Consider the following 20,306-nt stretch of genomic DNA (forward strand, 5'->3'; position numbering starts at 1 on the left):
ACGGGTGTTACTCGCTTGCTCGAAATACCAAAAGTGTTATGTTTTCCCTTATACTCTGAGTAGTTGTCGAGAGTCTCCAGTTCACCTATGCCATCCAAGGCTCCTAATTCTCCAAGTACTCGATAAGAGTTCTCCCCTGTTCTATTGGACAATCAAGTCCATAAGAGCACCGATTTAAGCTATGGCTTAAACCACCCTCTTAGTGCCTTTCCCACTTAGTTAATCCCGCGGGATTCAATCCTAACTGGTCGGCACTAGAGTTCTGATTAAGAATCATATAACTCGACCCTAATCGAGAATACTCTACCTCTTAAGGCATCTTTGGATACAACACTTTGTATCCACTATCACGATTGAGCAAGCGCGATGCCGCCAGAACTCATTCCTTTCGGGCATCAAATACTCAACAAAAGGGATTGTACAATCCTACAATAAAACAAGTACTTGACATTACACAAATATTAAACATTTGTTCAAAGTACTTTTGGCCCACACGCCAAACAATTTTCACAAGCAGTTCAGGGAGACCCAAACTTGTTCAAAGTCTCCACTATCTGGTCTGCTACGGCGGAGGTTTCTTGCAGATACTGATTGAATTGTTCATCAGTACAACAAACTTTGCGCCATTCCCAAGTGGATCAAGGGGAGTACGTGGCTAGTAGGACCTCACCAACCCGAGTACATGTCCCACGTACTGTCGGGTGGTTGTGGAGACGTACCTTTCGAAGCTCTCTGGAACTTTCCGAAGCCTCCCCGCCAGTGTAAGCGGTTCGTCTTCATTCCCCTCCGAGATCTCCACAAGTCCTGCCACATCTTGAGTAGCATCTCTGAGTTCTTCAAGCTCTTGTTGCATCAAGTCCCGAGATTCTGATAAAGTTATAAGCTGTTGCAGACAAGTTGCCACCTCTCGGTCAGAATCCGCCTTGATCTTTTCGAGCTTCTCGATTTCATTATTGTTTTGGTACATAAGAATCTTTAGATCCAGTACCAAGCTTTTCTCAATCTTTAAAGATTTTGTGCAAGCTGTGTATTCGATTAGAAAAAAAGCTTATAAACACCAGGCAGAACAATCTAGTCGATTGCATCATAAATGCTAAAGACTAACCTTTCTTGGCCTTGGAGAGTTTCTTGATTTTCTCCTGAAGGGCAGTCTTCTCGGACGAGAATGTTTTTACCCGCTCTCTCAGAGCATTTAGCTCTGCATTGTCCGGGGGCTGGCTACTCCCCTCCTCCAACACCTCCTGCCAAGAAATAAAAACAAAGGGACCAGTATATACTATTCGATCTATACATAAGTACTCGACATATTCGACTACTTACCCCCGGTAGCTTGAATGCAAGCTTTAGCTTCTCTTGCGGCACGACACTTCCTGATGAAACCTGGGAAGCACTCGCCCGCACCTCAGAGATTACCTTCTCTGGCACATCTTCAATCCTCCCCACAGTATTCCCTGGATTTCGGGAATCTAAAGGAAAAATGGGCTACTTAACAAAACTAAGAGCAAAGAAAAGTACTTTTTCAGTACAAGGCATTATAAGTTTACCTGTAGGGGTTTCTTCAGGCAGCTTCTCGCCGCCTTCCTCCTCAAGAAGTTTCTCATCACCTCCTTTTTCCGAAAGCTTGTCGCTTCCACTACCCTCCGGGAGCCTTTCATCGCTCCTCTCTGCATCTGGTAGTGGAGAATTCCGAAGCATGGCATCCACCATGTCCTCTGCTTCGCGAGCACTCATCTCTGAAGTGTTTGGGGGCTTCTCCACTACCAACTTGGGGGCTGAATCATCTTCAGTTTCCCCTCTAGCCTCCAGGAGTACATCACTGGCAAAACAAAGCAGTTGAAATACACTTGATACACAGCCAAATCTACAGACAAGTTCAAAAGAACTTACGTAGATGCCCTCGTCACGGCAAGTTTCCTGATGCTAAATTTTTGGGTAGGCCTCACGATGATAGCCTGCTTACCTGTATCTCCGGCATTATCTACATTGAAACTACTCGCCAGTCGAGTAGTCCCAGTCCCTTTTGACAGGTCCACTATGGCGGAAGGGATGGTTCGTCCCACCACAGCATCATCCCCAGATGCTGAAGTCCGTGGCATTTTAGCCGCCAGACTTGAAAAAGCAAAAATTCAAATCAAAACAACAAATGGAAGATGAAAGTACTCGAATGCAATCAACTAGCTACTTACCTGTTGCTAGTAGTTTGCGAGGAGCTGCTACACTTTCTCACCACTGACCACGTACCCTTTGGATGCCCGGCCTGGGTATCTGCACTGGGAGCGGGGCTGTGCTCCCCGTCACTCTTCTCCCCAGCCGCCTCTTCATCTGCACAACCAAGGTCAGACATTAGTACTGTTTATATAAGATTTCATATGAACATTCTAGGACTTGGTTGACAGTATAAGAGTGCATAGAGAAAGGAAAAGGATGATTAAGTGCCTGGCAGTGGAGGACTACTCTTAAAACGCTCCACGTCCTCCTACAGAAAGCAAAATTCTATCAGAATCACACTAAGGTAAAGTATTCGATAACTACAAATCGATTACTCTTATCAGTACCTGCTTCAGAGGACTCGTAGCAGAAAAAGTATCAGGAATAACAGGTACTTTCTTTGCATTCCTTAGTAGTCGTTGGACTCGACTAAGCACTTCTTTATCTGAAATCTCTTCCTCCAAGAATCTTGATGAATCAGTCAATCGTTGATATTGGAAACCAAATGTTTCCTGAGCCTGTAGCGGCTGGATTCTCCTTTTCATCCAGTCGAATACAATAGCCTCTCCAATCAAATTCTTTTGCCTAGGATCGGCAATTCTTGAAAGGAGCTCAGGGATTTGACTATCGTCGACTAGTTTCTTATTCCACTCGGGCCATTGAATTGGAGGGCCTGGAGTAATCACTGGTACACTCTCCCATTGGTTCTCTACATAAAACCACTTGGGTTTCCAGTCGATTACTTTACCACTAAGCTTATAGGGGATATAAACTTTATCCTTCCCCTGCCTAAGCTGTAAACCTGCACCTCCTATTACATCCAAAACGTAGGAATCTGCTGTGGTTTAAGGTGGAATAGAAACCAGAAAAGTTCGAAATGGGGCTCGATGCCCAGAAAAACTTCGCACAAATGCATGAAGACGGAAATGTGAACAGAAGAATTGGGGGGTCAAGTGATGAAGCTGGATCCTGTAGTAGCGCAGGAGCCCAGAGAAGAAAAAAGAACAAGGGAGCCCCAATCCCCGTTCCAAATAAGGAGCAAAACTTACGATTTCACTCGTATTTTCATACGGACGATCCTAACCCAAGGCAGGATGCCATTGGATGACGGATTTCTCCGGCAAAAGACCAGCAGAAACTGAAGTTTCTAGGTCAGATTCAGAGCACTTACTTGCGACCCATCCTTCTTCGCGGGTTGGTTCTGCAACTACACCCTTGCCCTTGCTCGACTTCTTCGGGGCCATCCGGAAATCAACAGAGCGCTTCATGCGCATACACTGGCTAAAACCCTAATGGATTTGGGAACAAGGGAAGCAAGGAATTCTAGATCTGAAAGCTTGACGCTAAGGGCAAGAACAGATCTAAATAGTAAAAGGGAATGGCGGCCGGTGGGGTAAAAACCTAGTTACCGTTCTATTTTATAATAGCGATGGCAGTATGGAAAAATACTCAAAAGGCCAAAAGTCAGTTACCAATTGCGGAAAAGACGGGATTTTCTGAGACATTTCCTTTTTCTAAGATTACATTCTGGAAAAAGAAAACACTCACATCCCTTGACAACTACTCGACTTTACTTCCTTCTATTGGGATTACATTCTAGAATAAAGGAAAAGTACTGGACACAGTACAACTACTCGATATTACAACTCGAGTACTTCTTCCTAAATGACTCGGACCTGCATGCACACCGCCAAGATCTCCTGGAGCTTCTAGTCGAGGCCTGCTGCAGTTAGATCGGCCCGAGGCCATGACAAAGTACAAACTTGTTATTCCCATCAAGTGAATAATGATACTCGTATTCTGGGAGAAAAGTTTCAAGAGTTTGGAGGCAGATTACAGTAATCGCCTCGCAAGATCTCTTGTAGCATCTTGCAGAGAAATTTCTCCTTCTCCCTGAATACATTGTGACAAGATTAAGTCTCCTTACCAGTGATGTCAGTTCTTGGGTACCCACAATCTGGGAACCCCAAGAGTACGACATAATTAGCTGCAACCAGTCCACAAAGAACCTGCTTCATTGGAATATGCAAGGACTTGATGTCCAAAATGGATCCAATGAGAACATTGGGGTTGCAGGATGAGGTAGCAGAGACTTCTCTTGTCACTCGCAAGTTTTCTTCTAGCATCTTTTGCTAAAAAAGACTACAAAAATTTCAGGAGGGCGAAAACAAGAACACCAAATGCAAGCCATAACTTCTGAATGTTGGTGCATCTGGCAAAGGCCTCTCACCTATCTTTTATAGCCACAAGGGACCTTACTAGAGGACAACCCGCGATGCTACAGTTGCAGCATTCACGAGCATAATAATGCAGATTCTCCATATAGTACAGTCCCATGTGAGCTTACAGTAAAAGGATATACATCTCGGGTTTTATTTCTGAAGATATTTCGGTTGCAATTAGTGTGGTGTATCCAATCGAATTATTTTTCTAGAATTTTTTACTCGAAAAAGAAGTCTTTTCGGATACCGGATCTGATTAATCCTACAGATATTCTGAAGAATAAAATCTGATGCCATGTCTTACATTCTTAATTCCAAATCTTTGCTCGGGGGCTACACAGAATAAGGGATTTTGATTTAAAACTTGGGGGCTGCGGGATATGTGCATCAGAGATTTATTTTTCAATTTTTTTTTGAAAATAATTAAGAAAAAAGACTGAAGTGGCCCTCAGCCTGATTCTGCGATTCAACCTAAGGCTCGGGGGCTACTCCATATGGAGCGCGAGTACTTCGCGCGCCATATATGATCAAAATTTCGGGACTTGAGCACCTCACAGTCTCGAAGCAACCAGAAGTACTTGGAGGACTACTCGACATATCTGAAGGAAGGTTCAGAAGCAACTAGAAGGACATTCTGACTACTTGAAGTATTCGAAGATGCCCAGCCAATTACTCGACGCCTGCCGGACTCGGCTACGAAGAGCTCGGGGTCTTGTCAGACTCGGGGCAGCAGAACTGTTTATAGACATAGAATATTCTAGAGTAAGGGATAGCTCATGGATGTACCTTACCTCTCTTGTAACTACCTGAGTAGGCGTTGAACTAGCTGCAGTACAAAGCAAACTACCTGATTGTATTGTAATAGGATTCCAACTGTACTGGGCTAGGACTTTCCATGTAACCCTGTCCTCGCGGATATATAAGAGCGAGCAGGGACCCCCTCGAAACAACATCAACACTTAAGCCAATACAAATAACTACACAGGACGTAGGGTATTACGCAACTCGTGGCCCGAACCTATCTAAATCTTTGTGTTCCTTGTACCATCGAGTTCCAGAGCAGTCGATCCCTACCTACAAACCTTACTGCTAAGGGTATCCCTAAGCAGGCTTGGCGGTAAACACCACGAATGCTCAAAACCTATATAACCTTATATTTATTTTTGTAGCCAAATAAATTATTTAATATTTGCAATAAGTGTTCTAAACTCAAAGTAAATTAAATAAAACCTTATCATGCATGCAACAAATCTAATAACCTTTATTTGGGTTCCTAATTTAAAAACTAGGGTGTTACAAACCTACACCCTTAAAAGGAAGCCGTGTCCTTGAGACTCGGCAGGGCTAACAATGAGATTGGGAAATTCTGCCCATAACTCTTCCTCTCGTTTCCATGTAGCATCATCCTATGCATGGTGACTCTTCTGAACCTTACACATTCGTATCCTCTTACTCCGGGTGATCCTCTCCAGTGTGTTCAGGATTTTGAACGGGTACTCAGTGTAGGTGAAATCATCCTGCACACTCATCAACTCCTCCAGTAGCAACTGCTACTCTGGTACCCTCAAACACTTCTTTAGCTACAATATGTGGAACACATTGTGTACATCTGTCAGTCGGGCCGGTAGCTCTAGCTGGTATGCTACCTCACCTTTCCGTTCCAAGATCTTGAACAGACTAATGTAACGAGGTGATAACTTCCCTTTAACCTTGAACCTGCACAAACCTCTGATGGGTGGCACCTTCATATACATAAACTCTCCTTCGAACGTCAGTTCTCTGTGTCAAGTGTTTGTATTACTCTTCTACCTAGATTGTGCCACCTTCAGGTTCTCGCAGACAACTTGTACCTGTCGTTCGACCTGTTTAATGGTTTTACGGTCGAACAACTAGCTTTTGCCTGTCTCACTCCAATACAATGGAGTACTGCACTTTCTGCCATACAACACCTCAAACGGCGCCATCTTCAAACTGGCCTGATAAGTGTTGTTGTAGGACAAATCTGCATACGACAAGTTCTTAACCCAACGTCACACCCCAAAATTTTAATTTGGGTTGTGAGTAACTTTTCGAATATAATCATCCAAAGTATTTCGGAAAGTTTCCAGATTTTTTTGGAAATTATTCTTATTTTCTATAGAGCTAAATTCATTTAATGGAAAGTTCTATAATATTTTCACGAGATTCAAGTACTTTATTTTGACTTCTCGTGTGCAAAACTATCTCTAGGATTTTTCTTGGAATTTCTGGGTTTCTCGGGATATATTTTTTGCGGATTAAAAGATTTGTCTAGACTTTTCTAGATTTATTTTAAACCTAAAAAAATATTCTGAGCGAGTCAAATCCTTTCTCTTTCGTTCTGGGACTGAATTCCATTTGTTTTGCCTCATCAAGTTTCATGTTCTCTAATCTTTCACCTTAATCGAATCACGCTCGAAATGAAGCCTTAACTCAACACCGTTGTTTCCCGGCGATACGACGTTTGTCGTCGCCGTCAGCTTTGGCTACCAGCACTATCACTCTAAAATTCTAGTCCTAATCGGCTCAACCCGGCCCGTGCGAAACTCAGGATCCACACGTCTTGACTTTTATCCTTTTTCGTGTCAAGACCAATGTTTATCTTTCTCGGTTCGTTTTTGCTAAATCGGCATGCTTTCGTTCTCTTGGATCATAGTACCACCTCTCGGCCTATCCCTACTTTTTTTCCCCCCTTCTCTCGGTGAACCAAATTCCATGGCTTGGCCCAAATTAATCTCAGCTCAGCCATCCTAGCCCTTGAAACGACAAGGCCGAGTCCTAATCAGCCAGTTTTCCTCCTCGTGTTCCCTTTCCTATGCTGCACGTCGACCCTACCCAGCGCCGCCACCAGAGAGTTGAGCGCCCAGGCCTTCTGATGTCGCTCCCCTGCAGCCGCGCCTCCACCCCTGGGTGCGTCGCCTGATGCCCTGCGCCGTCAGCAGATGCGCCAAGCCCAGCGTTGGCGCCGGCCCTAGGCATCGCGCGCCCCTCCTGACCGCCGTCGTTGCCCTCCTGCTCCCTTCGACCTGCTGCTGCAGCACCCTGCGCCCATCCCAGGTCGCTGATGCGTTTCCTGGCCCTGCGCGGCTGCGCCCCTACCCCCCATGCCGCGCTCTACTTGCCTTCCACCGCGCAGCGCCATGGTCTCGTGAGGCAGACAGCATAGCATCACCGCCGGCCGTCCGGGGGAGTCTATTCCTCGCGCGCTACTGGAGCTCGAGCTGTCGCAGAAGGGAGGCGAGCTGACTGTGCTTCTTCAATCTCGAGCCAGCGATGGTGGTTGGCGCCGGGGTTAGGGGAGGGGGGTGGCCGGGGTCCGAGGGGTGGTTGGTGGGGGGAGCGGCCGCCGGCGAGGTCGCCGGCGGCCGGGGTGGTGGAGGGCGGCGGCGGCGGCCTTAGGATCTAGGGTTGCTGGGGGTGGCGGCGGCGGCGGTGAAGAGCTCCATGGCCACCGGACCTAGAAGAGAAGGTGGTGGGGGGAGGAATCGACCGGCGGTGGGCGGTGGTGTGTGGGCGGGCGGCGAGGCGGCGCTCCGTGCCGCCGGCCGGGGTGGTGGGCGCCGGCGGCCGGGCCAGGTCCCGGGCGGGGGCGTGGCGCCGGAGAGGTTAGGGGAGGACGGGGATGCGCCGGCGGTGGTTGGTGGGCGGACGGCGCGGCGGCGAGAGCCGCCGGCCGGGGCGGAGGACGAAGGGGCGGGGGCGGAGGACGCGGGGCGGGGGCGGAGGACGAAGCGCCTTCTGCGAGTGGATCGATTCCACTCGCGCGCGCGGTGAATAGACACCCCCCGGCCGTCCGTTGCTGATTCGTCGCGACCGTAACACGGATCGCAAATCCAAGGCCACAACGTCGATCACTGCGTCGAGCCGAACCCGTTTTGCCGGTCTTCGTCGCCCCTCCATCGCCAGACATCGCCGCCCACAGTGCTGCCGCCGCTAATCCGCTTTTTTGTGACCATCGCTCCGACTCATGTCTTTTCTCTTCTCGGTAGCATCTCGGTGAGAACCCTGCAAACCTTGTTTGTTTAGTTTAGTTTTAGATCCGTTCTTATTCCGTTAGTTTTGTTTAGCACGAGCTATAATTTATAATTTAGTAGTGCTGTTGTTCCGTAGTTCGAGTTTCACAATTAAATTTAGAATTAATTTGATTAATGGCTATTCAAACTAGTTTTCTCATTAAAATCAACTTACAGCTCTACACCGATTTTCATAATTTATGCTAATATGATTAACTACCAACTTAAATGTATCTCTTAAATAATTTGTTTAGTTCAAACCACGAATCATAAAGTTATACGTTAGATGCTCACACTAGTCTTTTATTTGCTAGTTAAATATTTAATTGATATAATTTATATATGAACTTAATGAATAAAATGTGACTAAGTTCTACTTCGCCTTTACAATATAAATTAAGTTGAGTTAATTCTAATATATTTTTCTAACACATGATTTTCTTTATTAAAATAAATCTAGCCTTTAGTTTCTTTTAATTATAATATAAATCTTTCGATAGTTGTATTTTTCAACCGTAGCTTCGTTTTTAACGTTTCTTGCCTCTCTTTTAATGTGTGTAATGCTCTTCATCTGCTTAGTGCTATGTTCTTAGCTGTGCTTGTTTTGCTTGTTTCTTGTTTGTTTGTGCCGATGCTTGTTACGAGTAGAAGGAACGCAGTTCGAGAGCTGTGAAGATGAAGATCGAGATGCAAGAGCAATAGTTGAAGACTCTGAGCAGTTATTATATGGATTTAAGGCAAGTATATTCCTTGATTATATTTGGTCCTACTCACATTTAATTTACGTTTGCATGCATTAAATTGATCGGGTACCTATTATCCTTATTGTTTATCAATATCCTTGAATAGCTGGGTTATCTTTACAAAATCTTTTGGGTAGATTGCTTAGTCGCTGAACAATAGTTATGGGTGGTTTACAATAATAATACATGAGACATGATTCTATACTTTATATCTTTTGGAACAACATGTTGAATTGGTGAACTTGATTAAAATCAACCATGGAGCGACCACCCGGAAAAACAACGCAACCACAAGGACTATATGGCTCTGGTCTTGGCTGATTAATTAGATGTCTCTAGCTTATTAGTAGCTTACCGAAAGATGCAAAGGGGGTGCCTGGGTTCAAGAGTGGTACGCTGCCTGCCAATGGTGTATGCATTTGTTTGGTTTTTATCATGTCTTGGGGGAGGTGCACTCGCCCAGTTGCTGAAACCTCATTGGGTTACTACTGGTTAGGGAGTTTTTGTAAAGGCCTAGTAGTGAATCCCTGCCACTCACCAAAGGAAGTGTTTAAGAGCCGTGCAAATCCAGGCATCAAGGGAGACACGACTTTGGGTAAAGTGTGCAACCTCTGCAGAATGAAAACTGTTATATCAGCCATGCTCACGGTCAAGAGCGGCTCAGACCCTCACATGTCTACTTAATTGAAATCATTATTTAATTCAGATGCTTAAATGTTCAAAGGCTTATTTATTCAGTTACCAGTATCTTTTTCATAAATGTGGGATGGTTTCATACATGCTAGTAAATAGGTTCTTAATGCTCCATTATTATTAAAATGCTTACCGCTTGTTCAGCCAGTCTTTATCCTTGATTAAGCCTTGCATGTTATTTATTTTCTAATATATTTGCTGAGTATGATATGTGCTCACCCTTGCTATAACCACACTGCTCAGAGGAGAAAGTTGTTATGAAGTCTGCTGAAGATGTTGCTGAGTTCTAGGCGCATGCAACCCCCGGTCGATTGTCTGTGAAGTGTGGAGCTGTCGTTTCCAGTTGAAGCTGTGTATCTCTGATAGACCTTTTAATCTTTGTAAGTCTCTTTTATGTGACATTGTTGATCATTATGCCATTATGACGTCACTATATGTATACGCATGAAACTTATCCTGGCATACATATAGTTATGCATTCGGTTTTCTTTTAAAAACTGGGTATGACACCCAACTGTCTCTGTGCTTCAAAACGCATGCTCTAAGCATATCCTCTAACACCTGATTAGTCCTCCCTCTATCCGCGGGTCATAAGTTGGTGAAGTTCAACTTGGTGTCCATTGACTCATGCAACTTTTGCCATAATCGAGACATTATTGACGCAAAAATCAACACACTGGAATCTGAAGGCACTGTTCGCCAAAGCTTCAGAATGCAAACCAAGCGTGCCAGTCAGTTTGACCATTCAACTGACAAGGTGAAGATAGTCTTCTAAGGTCAAAGGAGATCGGCCAATCAGGCCGATTTCATTCTAGCACCGGTAGCGATAACAGCACAATAGAATAAAACATGATAAATGAATAATCGGCCATGATAAATGAATAACAGCACATTTCGCCATGAGGCCGATTTCCAACATCTTGATGAGTATAAGCAACTCATCAATTCTCCGAACTACATTTATGCAATTAATGATAATAAAGCTCAAGAGCTATTGGCTAGGAAGCCGATAGAAAATAGAGTGTCATTGGGCTTTTAATCCACCATGAACAGGACCATAAGCCTTAATACTTCGACTAACATTACCACCAATATTTCTAGATGAAACGACAGCGATGCGCCCGGAAGTTGCAGTCTAGAAATACTACTAGCAAAAAATTAATCTAATCTCACCAGCCAATAGATCTATCCACAATAGAACTCATTCCCGACAACACTTGAGAAACAGCCAAGATTAAGATGCAACATGCTGTCGAACAATCTATCATCTATTTTATCAAGATAAAGCTAATTAAATCAATCTGAACACCAAGACGATAGATTAATGATAAATCAGCCAATGCAATCTTACTCAAGGCTAGAATAATTATAATTCTACCACATCTAGCAAGAGATAACGCTCACAAGATAGGGCAAAATCGATAACTAGTGAATACCGTAGATCCAGACAGAAGCGAATGTGCCGTCGGCCGAAGATCCAAGGTACTCATGGATAAGAACCAGATTCAACGACAGCGATGCGCCCGGAAGTTGAGATCTGAAATACCCGATAACTTGTAGGCGAATCTAGATGAAACCACAGCGATGCGCCCGGTGGTTAAAGCCTAGAACTCCTGGTAGAAGAAGACCACGGCGAACTGGAGATCGAAGTGATGCAGCCCAACTTGCTGAAGAACTCATCAGAAATCTACATTACTACTACTCCTAGGGCAGAAAGTTAAAAGTACTTGAGAAAGTAAATGTGTTTGTATTGGTCGTGTGACAAACCTTTTACAATGAATGGGATTACATATTTATAGCCTAGCCAGTCAGTCACGGCACACCAAACTTATTAGAGAAGAAATATCTAAATAAAAAAGAAAATATTAAGATAAATAGATTCTAATTTCCCTTGCGCAGAATCCTTGCTAATGAAGCTCTTTGTTCCCGACCGTGTATGGACCAATCTGCTTGCGTGATCATCCTGGACTTCTCCTTTCCATGCGGCGACTTATTTTAATCATTCTTACTCCATCCAAATAAATCATGCGGAGATTGCATGTATATGGTGCTATGCTTCACGTACATGGACACACATCTTTTTTGCATCTTCCTCCACGCAGCAGCCCGATTATTTTATTCTGATGCATACACATACCGTATTGCCCTTCTCTAGTAATTTCTTTATTCTACAGACTCACCGGCCTCCATATCTTCTATTATCAATAATAAAATAATCCGGCCATGATGTTAACCATATTTGATTAATGAGGACTCTTCACCTGATATGACCATGTATGTGTACGCAAGTCTTATCAATTTCTCCCCTTGCTTTCTCGTGTGCACTTCACTTACTTGCAAGCTTCCGGCTCCGTCAGCAACTGCCAAAGCATATTCGCTTCCATGCTGATATTCTAACCAGACACACCAATAGCCAATAGCTTCACCATTTAAATTACATCGGATTTACCAAAATCCGGTGTCAACAGACATGAATGAAGTACCTCTGTCAGATAGAATCTTCTTAGGTACCTCATACAAACACACAATCCTGGATATGTACAGTTCTACCAATATAGCTCCTATGTAGGCAGTTTTCACTAGAATGAAGTGAGCTACCTTGCTCAACCGATCCACAATGACCCATATAAAACCATAACCATCCCATGTACGTGGCAATCCCATGATGAAATCCATATCAATTTCTTCCCGTCTTCATTCTGGCACTTTCAACCATTGACACACATCACAGAAAGCCACATGAGCGACAGCATCACATTTCATACCATACCACCAATATCTCTCCTTCAAGTCCTGGTACATCCTGGTACTGCTCGGATGAATCGAGTAAGCTGAATCATGCGCTTTCTTCAGAATCACCTTGCAATGATGATCTACATCTAGCACACATATCATTTTTTGGAACCACACTGTTCCCTGTTCGTCCTCAGTGAAGTCAGGTGCCTTGCCTGCTTCTAACAACTCCTTGATTTCCTTGATCTCTTGTCATATCCTCAAGCTGACCCTTTTGTATCTCTTGTTGTAGATTCGGTTCCACTTCAATATTGATCCTTCAGTGTGAGCAACGAACCCAAGATTGAGTAGTTCAAACTCCTGATACAACTTCAGAGTCATATGACTGTCCGTTGTTGCATTCACATAGTTCTTGCGACTGAGGGCATTTGCAATCACATTGGCTTCCCCTGAATAATAGTATATCTCTAGGTCATAATCCTTTATGAGCTCTAACCATCTCCTCTGCCTCAAGTTGTTGATACTATTTTTTGGCATGTGTCAATCTGGTAAACAGGCGGCCGATGGAGAATGGGACGACGTTGAAAGGTTTAGGAAATAGAAGCAATTTGGGCCTTTGGGCCAGGATGGGTGTCGCAACCGGAGGAGCTGGAGGAAGGAGCCAACGCAATCATGTTGGCAAATTATCTTTTAGATTTTTGTCTTTAATTTAGGAAAGTTTGTTTTCTTAATAGTCAAGTTGTAATCTCGCCGTATCGGCAATGGGGTCTAGGTTTATCCTATAAATAGCAGACATCCCTTATTTGTAAACTTTGATCAACCACATCCAACAAAAAACTTTACATTCATCGCATCTACTTTTCACGCAGGCGGCTTCGCTATAGTTGCAGTAGCTTTTTCTCTTTACGAGTTCTTCTCAGCAGGCACGTTCATCATTTGCTAGTAAGTTCCAAGTCGAGTTGCGTAGATAGGCCAAGGTTGACGGCGCATGGCTTCTTCCTTTGTCTATAGCGCTCAAAATTATTGAGTGAGTTAGATCTGTCCAGCGGGGTCTGGCTTGTTCACCAATTTATCGATAAAAGTTATCAATCTATTAGGTTAATTGATCTGTTAATCTAGCCTATTGTTGTTTTTATCATTAATTATCGGTACTTGCTTAGATCTAACTAGGTTAATCCATTTAATCTAGTTTGCTTTAAGTTTTTACCACAAGTTATCAACATCTGCTTAGATTGTGCTAGGTTAATCTATCAGACCCGGGACAGTGGGACTGCTCATAGGCATAGAATTTTCTAGAGTAAGAGATAGCGCATGGATGTATCTTACCTCTCTTGTAACTATCCGAATAGGCGTAGAACTAGCTGCAGTACAAGGAAACTACCAAACCGGGTTGTTTTGGACTCTAACAGTACTTGGCTAGGACTTTTCATGTAACCCTGTCCCCCCAGAATATATAAGGGCGGGCAGGGACCCCCTCAAAGCACATCAACACCTAAGGAAATACAAGTAAGCACACAGGACGCAAGGTATTATGCACCTCGCGGCCCGAACCTGTCGAAATCCTTGTGTTTCTTGCACCATCGAGTTCCAGAGCTAGTCGATCGCTTGCCTACAAATCTACTGCTAAGGGTATCTCTGAGCAGGCTTGGTGGCTAAACACTGACATAATCCGTTTAATTTGGTTTGTTTTAAGCTTTTGTCACAATTTATCCAGCTTAGATCTATCTCGATCGACTGCCTCTTATGATCCGATCATGCAGGCCGATTAGATCTAGATCTGAGTGGTGTCTGCGAGCTATCTTCCTTTAAGCATAGCTTGCCCATCCCCAATCGGTTGAACGATAGCCGATTGTTGGCATCATCAATATCAACTGGCTAGCCGATAGCCTCAGAGTTTAACATCTACCTTCTTTGTCAATCGCATGTCAAATTGACTAGAACGCCTAGGGAACCATACGCATGTCTGTTGGGTTCGGTACTCCGGAGCGAAGCAAATATGCCTGGCCCTAGCGTACGTGGAGCATGAAGATTCCCTTCCGACGGGGAATTTTCGCGTCAACACAAGTTAAGATCTGGGTTCCAATAAATAGTGTCTCCATATCTTTAAAGCATGTACAATTACTGCCAACTCTAGGTCATGAGTGGGACAGTTCTGCTCGAGCTTCCTCAACTAGCAAGATGCATAAGTAATCACACGTCCCTCTTGCATCTACAAACAACCCAGACCTTGTCGAGACACATCACAGTGGATGTCAAAAAACTTGTGAACATCTGGCATAACGAACACAGGAGCAGTAGTCAACCATCTTTTCAACTCAACAAAGCTGACTTGGCATGCCTCTGACGACATGAACTCCTTTCCTTTCTCTAGTAGTGAAGTAAGGGTTTCACTATCTTAGAGAATCCTTCATTGAACCTCCTGTAATACCCTGCGAATCCTAGAAAACTCCAGATTTCTAACACTATCTGTGGGCTTCCACTTCAACACATCTCTGACCTTGCCTGGATCAACTGCAATTCCTCCAATGTGATGACATGCCCAAGAAATGAGACCTTATTCAGCCAGAATTCACACTTACTCAACTTAGCATACAATTGATTCTCCCTGAGCTTTTACAGAACAAGCCTAAGATGCTCTTCATGTTCTTCCTCATTCTTGGAGTACACCAAAATATCATTGATGAACACACTACAAACGTGTCAACGTATTCCATAAACACCTTATTCATCAGGTACATGAAGTAAGTTGGAGCATTTGTTAACCCAAACAACATCACTGTGTATGCATAGAGCCCATATCTGATGGTTGTATCCTCAACTGATGATAAGAATACTCTGGCTCTCCTCAACTGATCGAGCATATCTTCAATACGAGGCAGCACGTACTTATTCTTGATGGTGACTTCATTCAATGACCTATAATCAACACACATCCTCTATGTACTGTGCTTATTCTCAACAAATATCACCGGGGCTCCCCAAGGTGAGAAACTAGGATGAATGAACCACTTATCTAGCAATTCTTTTAACTGTTTCTTAAGTTCATCTAATTCACCAACAGACATTCTATATGGCCTCTTAGCAATAGGTGCAGTACCAGGTAATAAAAGATCTATGATAAATTCAATGTCGCGTTCAGGTGGCATGCCTGGCAAATCATCAGGAAAGACGCCCAATTACTCGCACACCACTCTGATGTCATTAATCAAATTCGCCTTCAACTGATTTACTGCACAGTCTGCTGCGGATGGAAGTGTTGCAACAAACTCAAACTGTTCTCCTGCTGAGCTGGTAAGAAGCACTGATCTCTTGGCACATTGGTTGATAACAACATACTTAGTCAACCATCCCTATTCCGAGAATGGTGTCAATACCACTGGACTCCAAAACTATTGGGTTTGCACAGACCTCTTTGCCCATAATCTATATTTTCACCCCAAGACACTGATACATAGCCCTCATATTTCCCCACGTGAATTTACTAGCATGGAACTAGGCATGGTGCATAGGGGAATAGAATTCTTGGCTACATACTGAGTAGATATAAAGGAATATGGTGCTCCAGAATCAAATAAAACTGATGCATGGGCTGAGATGACTAGGAGCATACCGAGCACAACGTCCTGAGCCTCCTGAGCGGTCTCCACGGCAACATGGTTCACCCTTCCGCGGACATCAATCTGCTAGCCCTTGTTGCTCTACCGGATCTGATTGTTGTTTCTGGGGTGCTATTGTTGTAGGGTCTAACTCTGTCCACCACTGTTGAATTTGATTGTCTGGAGTGTTCTGAACGTTCCTCTTGGGATATCTATTTGCATAGTGTCCAGGATCACATCACTTGAAGAAAATGTTGCCTCCAGTGGGAGCAGTATTGTTTCTCCTCATAGTTGTACCATTAGGAGTGTTCTGGCGGTTCTGCAAGAAGTTGGAGCATTGCACTAACTACCCCAAGCGTTGAGTCTGCTGATTTTGCTGGTTCTGCTGGTTGGGGTGCTAGTATTGGTTCTGCCTGAAGTTGACATTTTGACCTCCAGAGCGGGAAGGCGTCCCCTGAGGAGGTATAAAATAGGAGCGCGAATTTTTTGTTGCTGGATTGGCAAACCACAGAGAACTAGTGTAGGCACCCACATTGCGTGGTGGTACAAGTCAACATATTGCAATGAGGCGGGGCACAATGGCGCAATGCAATGCGCAATGAGGCAGTAACGGGCTGGACGCGAGCAAGCAATGTCATTAGCATGGGCACACGTGCATGTGCTAGCGCGCTAGGCTATAACATCCCATGAACACATACGAAGGGGGGGAGGAATAGTGATGGGAATGAAAGTGCATGGTCTACCATTAGATCGAGGCAAGTATTGATTTGGTGGAGACTTGACACACCAGCATATTCAACTTTGGATCACAAAGGCATGTACCCTACAACCACAACATCACTACATCTTCTCTGGTTATAAATTGTACGTTGCTTGGTTGATCTCACCTTGAAGGTAGCCCATGCCTGTTAATTGAAGAACAGATGCAAGAACAAAGTAAAAATGCGATATGAAATAATGATGATGTACGATTAAGCTCACGAGTTGGGGTGGTCTTACAATCCGATGAATAATGACTATTCAAAGACATATTAATCTACACTAAACACAAACCATAACTTGGACAATGGCTGCTAAATATATAGTCTTATGGGAGGCGAAGGACCCTTGGTTGTGTCCCTAAGAAACCCAATATATGTTACATGGTCCAACAACCTAAAAGATGGTGTGGCGCAGTATCCTTGATAGATGATGGTGTGGCACAATATCCTTGATTTTTTTCTTATGCAGGTTCAGTGGAAGAATATCATGTTCGATAGCACGAAGTATGAAGAAAATGGCTCCAATCAATGAGGACCTCTTGATGCTCGATACAAATTGTCTAGTAAAGCTAGTGTTTATAAGACCAAAAGACAGCTAGTGTTTACATACTTCTGCAATAATTGGCATGTAACAACTATAAACTATGTTTGACTTTGGTAGAGGCTAAATGTTCCTGACGATGCATTAGTATAACTTGTGTGTGTTATGTGTGTAACATTTGTTTGGCAGAAACTAAGTGAGATGACATATTGACATGTAAGAACTATAAACGTGGCTTGCTTGTTTGTGTGTAACTTATGTTAGCCTTGCTTGCTATGTGTGTAACCGTTGGGCTGGGCTTTTTTTTTGGCTAGCTGCAACTATGGCTGCACAGCAGGCAACTGGAGGTGGTGGTAGCAGCAGGCAGCCGAACGGTGGGTTGCTTCAGGCAGCAACAGCAGCCGTGGAACAGTGGGCATATAACCCATGGGCATCCACTGCTGGTGGTGCGGGTTGGAGTGGGTAGTTAATTTAAATCTATGGGTTGGATTGGTTAATCATTTTAATTGGCTGTGGGTAGGGGCGGGTTAGGGGTGGGTTTTAACCCATTAGCAGAGCTATGCTCCATGAGTCCGAGATAGACTCGAACTTAATAGGGATTAGACCTCCATCTTGGCTTGGACGCCCATGCTAATCTTCTAAGATGGTCGCCAGGGGGATCGGAGGACGTCCTAGGTCATTCCTGAGGTGTTCACATGGTTGGGACATGTTGCAACCTAATAAGCCAATGTCTCAAGAGTGATTGTCATCCCTAAGGCGTGATACCAGTATACCACAACACTCAGCCAGAAACAACAACTATTGTCGTGATGATCTAGAGATCTTTCTATATTAATTCGATCACAAAAACCGTGATTCTTGAACGGCCAAGAATCACAGCAAGTGAAGCGGGTACTAGGTCCGGGGACAGGAGGTACCTAGCCTCTGCCTCTGACCCAAAAGGGGGAATAAAAATACCTTTTTACCACCAAATACATAAAAACTTATCAAATAAGGACATATTGGTGGGGTGGGGGGGGGTTCATTTATTAGATAGTGATTAATTGAGATGGGCATAATAAGGGCGACCACCTCCGTTAATCACCCATTAACGGAGACAGACGCAGTAGCTGAACCGTCTCCATTAATTCATTAACCAAGGAGCCGCCCGCTTTCTTTAATAGTCCATTAACGGAAGCAGATGTCTAAAGGCAGCTAACTCGGTTAATGTATTACCAGAGGTTGTTGTGTTAAACGAATTGCCTTCTAAATGGAGTATTAATAGAGTCGGAGGCCTTACGGTGGCCGCCACCGTTAACCATTAATAGAGGTGGGCACTCGCAGTGTGCGCTGGCAACAATTAACGGAGGCGGCACACAATTGTGCCTGCCTTCATTAATCTGAGGCCAGTGTCTCACAAAATCGAATATGTAGTTGTGAAATAGACTTTTAGAGATGGCTCTAGATCCTACGGCCTCTAGAAATCCATCGTAAAGATGGGTGCATCTAGAGCCACTTCTAAAGATAGTGACATTTGTAGAGGTGGCTGAAAATAGCAGTTAGAGCATCTCCAAGAGACTAGCTAAAAATCCTAGCTAAATAAAGAGGTAAAAGACTAGGTAAAAAAATAAAAAGCTTCTCAAATGGTAGTGGAAGCAACAGCCTCTCCAAATTGGCTGTCCAAATCAGCTCAACCTCTCCCTCACCCTCCTCGGCTAGCGAATCCTGCGAGCACGTCAGGTTCGTTACAAGAGTCCACAGGTCAGCGATGGCGTCCGGATCGGCAAAGATGCCAACGGGGCGGGTCCATATGGCGAGCTGGATGCATTAGCGAGTGGGATGCCCAGTCTCTTGGATGCCTGTTTTTTCTAATTTTTTGCTTTTTTGCCTATCCAGATCAATTTACAGAGACTGTTGAAGATGCTCTTACGTGATGATTACGTCTACAAATGCATTTCTAGAGGCTTCTCATTTCATGAACGATTTTTAAAAGTTGATGTTTGCCGCCCATATTAAAAAAAGAGGTGTCTCTACAAGTCATATGTGTAGTAGTGTAGGCTATGTTTGTATGTATCTAGAAAAGCTATAACAACCTATAATTTAAAATAGAGGAAGAAATAGTACATTCATAAAAAATAGGGCCAGTTCAACAAATAAAAGATTAGATTTATGATGTATTGCTTCATCTAAAAAGTGACGGTTCTTAAACCAAACACCTCGATCACGGATTGTGATACTAGTGGCGAAGAACGATGAATATTATACTGGCTTTATATTAAAAAAAGTTTATTATAGCCAATATTGAATGCTTGTATTTTGATACACGTACACTTACTACTTGAAAAAAAGATCACGACAGTTTATATGTACTAGACGAGAACAATTCGTTGGAGTCTTCTCATCATAAAAAAACAAATTGTAGGAAGCTTCGGGGCAATTTACACGCGTCGGCAGCTACATGGCACAACGACGACATGGATCGAGAAGTCTTTGTGAATTTTCTCTTTGTATAATTGTTTAATTTTTACTAATTTTAATAATACCATGTCATCAAGAAAATATCTGGCAATGATAAAAGAAAGAAGAAAAGATGAATAGATGATTTGATGATACAATCATAAAGAGACTAAGAGAGGCACTTCATAAATTTATTAAGAGTAATACAAGCACTCCAACGATCCAGTTGCATTAGTGATAGTTAGAAGAAAATTTTGAGGTAATTTAATATGATACAAATTATTTCATAAAATATCACTTTTGCGTTCAGTTAACTGCTTATTAGTAACATTGTGTGTGTGT

Source organism: Panicum virgatum, chromosome 6N (genome assembly GCF_016808335.1).
Source record: "Panicum virgatum strain AP13 chromosome 6N, P.virgatum_v5, whole genome shotgun sequence".
Taxonomy (NCBI): Eukaryota; Viridiplantae; Streptophyta; class Magnoliopsida; order Poales; family Poaceae; genus Panicum; species Panicum virgatum.